Raw genomic sequence first — 4,521 nt, 5'->3', positions numbered from 1 at the left:
TAACCTTAGCCACAATGGTTTTTCTTTCCATTGTTCAAAAGTGTTGTTCTCTCCAAGGTCCTCAAATATTCCAGGCCCTCTGCCTGCAAACTCAAATGAAGCCATTTTCAAAGCAGTGATGATGGGCTCTTTAAAAATAGGGATAGGCTGCTTCCTGGGAGGAGTAGAAAGAGTTTAAGTGATTGAGCCAGGAAGGGCTGCCGTGTTCAGTGGGGCAGTGTGTGCACTGCACAAATAGCCAAGGCCAGGAGTAGAGACTGCAATTCATCCCAAGCTCCAGTAGTCATCTCATACCCATGCAGGTGCAGAGCCACTTGCTCACCAAGCTGTTTGTGGAGCTGTAATGCTCTGAAAGAACATGCCTTTGGCTAATCTGTAATGAAGAGGCCATATAGGCTAGTGACAGCCCTACAGTGAGAGCATACAGTAGGTGGATAATAGTGGAGCTCCATTTAAAAATGTGTATTTCCTATCTGTTGTAGACACATTAATTTGCCAAAGACCAAGAAAGAAACTGACTATGCCAACTGCCTGGCATTTTCTTTCTTTCTATGGCTAGAAAGTAGCCATTCTGCATCTCTGGTACTAGTTTAAACATTTTTTTTATTTTTTTAATTTATTTATGATAGGCACACAGTGAGAGAGAGAGAGGCAGAGACACAGGCAGAGGGAGAAGCAGGCTCCATGCACCGGGAGCCCGATGTGGGATTCGATCCCGGGTCTCCAGGATCGCGCCCTGGGTCAAAGGCAGGCGCCAAACCGCTGCGCCACCCAGGGATCCCATCTGGTACTAGTTTAGAACAGAGGCTAACTTGAGAAAAGCTGTCCCTTACTCGTGCATGAAGCAATTGGACAACTTTCAAGTCTTGAAGTGCTACAATTAACATTTTCCATAATTAAATTCACAGTAAAATGCCTTCTGGGAATCCAGTATTTTTTTAAAAATTATCTATTCTTATTAACCTCATTCATCTGTCTCATAAAAAATGTAAACTAAGCCTAGCCATACAGAACATATATCCTAACAAATATAATTAGCACTAAATATTTAGCCTTGCCATTACAACATTTCAGAGGCAGAAGGAACTTCAAAGACCACCCAGTACAAACATTCACCTTAGCGATGAGGACCCCAGGGCTCAGGATAGAAGCAATGTTGCCCTGGATCACTCAACTCAGAGGTGGTGTTGCAAGAGGGTACACACCTCTCCTGTGTGCCACATGACTGCTTCCATAAGCCACAGTAGGAAAAAGAAAAAAAGAATTCCTACTGTCCTACCAAGTAGTAAGTATAAATGAAAGCACATTTCTAACTATGCTGCAAAGTACTGGTTGGCCGCTCCGTGCTGCATCTAATTATAATCGATTACAGGGATTGCTGTTTTTCAGATGCACACACGTGGAGGGTACCACTCTTTTGGAAACAGAGTCTGGGTCATGGGGGCTCAGAGATATTTTGTCATTCTCATACTGTTTGACAGGACTGAGGGCTCTGAGAACACCAGACCTTAAGGAAACCCAAGTCCTACACCTGTTTTTTTTTTTTTTTTAATTTATTTATTTATTCATGAGAGACACACGATAAAGAGGCAGAGACATAGGCAGAGAGAGAAGCAGGCTCCCTGCGGGGAGCCTGATGAGGGACTCGATTTCTAGACAGGGATCACACCCTGAGCCAAAGGCCGACGCTCAACCACTGAGCCACCCAGTCATCCCTCCTACACCTTTTGATTTACAGGTTATAAAATAAAAGTGAGTACTTCCCAAAAGAGATTGACCAGAAGATTTAAAGAACATCTCCCTCCCCCAATTTGGGCACACCTAGGTTTGAATCCTGACCGTACCACTTACATATTGTCACCCTGTGGAAGTCACTTTACTTCTCTCAGCCAATTTCCATGACTGTAAATAGAAACAGTAATAGTTACTTGCTAGATGGAAGTAATTGGTAGGATATATATACACATATATATATATGCATATATAAAAATAATTTATATATATATAAATAAAATATACATGTATAATATCTATACATTGTCTATATATGTATTTATATTTTTTATATATATAAAATAATTTATATATAAAATATACATGTATATTACCTATATATTGTATATATAATATGTATATGTAATATATATACTAATATCTATATATCAATATACATGAGGACACCATGAATGCTCCTAGGTGAGCTGAATTGGTTTTTTGTTTTGTTTTTATCCTGTTACCCTAACAGGGCTGTGAGGTCTCTGTAAAGCCTTTGCTTATTATCTTGACCCCAGTGTGCAATGCCACACATAGGCCTTGTCTTATAATCTGCTCAGTAAACATTTGCTAAACTAATTAATAGGCGCATGAATGTGTGAAGAGGTTAGATCTTTTCCTCTAAAATACTAGTCAAATCTAATGGATTGAATGGTACCATGCCAGAAGATATGTCCACATCCCCAGAACCTGTGATTATGACCTTAGTTGGCTAGAGGGTCTTGGCAGATGTAATTAATTTAATGATGTCCAGATGAGATCTTCCTGGATTATTTGAGTGGAACCTATTTTAATCTATTCAGGTTGCCATAGCAAAAATACCATAGAGGCAACTGGCTGGCTCAGTCAGTGGAGCGTGCAACGCTTGATCTCAGGATTGTGGGTTCAAGCCTCACGATGGGTATAGAGATAACTTAAAAATAAAATATTAAAAACAAAACAAAACACCATAGACTTGGTGGCTTATACACTCAAACATCTGTTTCTCACAGGTCTAGAGGCTGGGAAGTCCAAGATCAGGGTGCCAGCAGATCCGGTATCTGGTCAGAGCCTGCTTCCTGGCTAACATTCACAGACAGCCACTTTGTCATTGTGTCCTCACATGGTAGAAGGGATGAGGGACCTCTCTGGGATCTCTTTTATAAGGGCACTCATCCCATGCATGAGGCCCCCCTTTCATGACCTCAGCACCTCCCAAAGGCCCCATCTCCTAATACTATCATACTGGGGAAAAGGTTTCAACGTACTAGTTTTGGGGGCATACAATCCCTGTAATTGGTTATAATTATAATTTCATCCTATAGCATACCTAAATCCAATAACAAGGGTCCTGATGAGGGACAGAAGAGAAGTCACAGAAACAGAGAAGGTCATGTGAAGATGGACGCTGGGACAGGAGTGATGTGAGCCACAGGGAATGCCAGCAGCTTCTGGAAGCTAGAAGACAAAAGGAAGGGTTGCCCTCTAGAGCCTCCAGAGGGAGCATGGCCCTGCTGACAGCTGGATTTCTGACTTCTGGCTTGCAGAACCACAAGAGAATATATTTCTGTTGTGTTAAGCCACCCAGTTTGTGGAAATATGTTATGGCAGCTCTAGGGAATGAACATGCCGCTGTGTGGGAGGCACGTAAACACTGGAAGAAGTCAAGTCAAGAGATTCTTGCCCATGTTTTGATATCAAGTCCCTGGACTCTACATACATCCACAGCATTTTACGCAAGTTGGATCAACAGTGGGCTGGAATTTCAGTGGGGTACATTAATCTTTGAAATTGCATTGCCAAAGCAACAAGAAGTCCTGAAAAGCTGCCCATAGGATATTACTCACTTTTCCTAGAAGAATATACCATTTACTTTTGCTTCTCTGCCCCTCCTTCCCTTCTCACCCACCGCACCAGACACCCATGACAGCTAGTGCTTATAGATAATAATGATTTGTTTATTTATTTATTTATTTATTTATTTACTTACTTATTTAATTTTGCAGAGAGGTAGAGATGCCCCTTAGACATACAGGGGAGGTGTCAAAGAGCAAGTGGACATCGACCAGGAGTTTAGTGGGGGGGTGGTTGTGGCCAGAGTTGGCAGCCAGGATGGCTCCAGCATCCTCCTTGCACTTCCAGTTCATGTGACCAGCTGCTCCTTGACATGCCCTCAACTGAACTCCTGACTGCTACCACTCCACCTGGTACTTCCCCCGTCTCTGAACCTAGCCACTTCATTCTTCTGAATACTCTGCTCTCCTCCATTCCTCTCCTGGTCTCCCATCCTTAACTGATTGTGTTTTCACTACCTTGAAAATGTGCCTGTAATCCAATCACTTCGCACAATTTCCACTGGTACCATAGGCCACCATGCTTTCTAGATGGGACTGTTTTGTGTGTCATCCTTGTGCAGGAGCCATGCTTAACCTTCTCTGTATGGTGCCAGTTTTAGTATATGTGCTGCCAAAGCCAGTACCAGATGGGACTATTTGAAGAGTTTCTTCCTCGCTGGTTATCTGGATTAGCCTCTCACTACATTCTATTTTTCCAACTGGTACCTAGAGAAAGCTTTTGAAAACCTAAACCAGGTCCAATGGCTTCCTAGCTGATTCAGAATAGAATGTAGGATCCTTATGCTGGTCAATAATGTCTAAGTGTCCCCATCTCATCCTGCTATTTCCCCTCTGATTTCATCTCTTCTCACTATCCTCCCACCCCCACCCCATGTATACAACCCTAACCCTGGATTCCCTGCTATTCTTTTAA

The 4,521-nt window shown here is 42.4% G+C and overlaps 1 non-coding gene across 1 annotated transcript; it reads right to left on the bottom strand.

Moving 5' to 3' along the window:
• Positions 1 to 4,123: 4,123 nt before the first annotated feature.
• On the bottom strand, positions 4,124 to 4,231 carry LOC112666122 (U6 spliceosomal RNA). Its single transcript, XR_003140750.3, has one exon. It is a non-coding gene; the product is annotated as a U6 spliceosomal RNA (small nuclear RNA).
• Between the last annotated feature and the right edge of the window lie 290 nt (positions 4,232 to 4,521).

The sequence above is a fragment of the Canis lupus genome, chromosome 20 (assembly GCF_003254725.2).
Source record: "Canis lupus dingo isolate Sandy chromosome 20, ASM325472v2, whole genome shotgun sequence".
Taxonomy (NCBI): domain Eukaryota; kingdom Metazoa; phylum Chordata; class Mammalia; order Carnivora; family Canidae; genus Canis; species Canis lupus.
The sequence above is the reverse complement of the archived record's forward strand: the minus strand, read 5'-3'. Positions and strand labels throughout refer to the sequence as shown.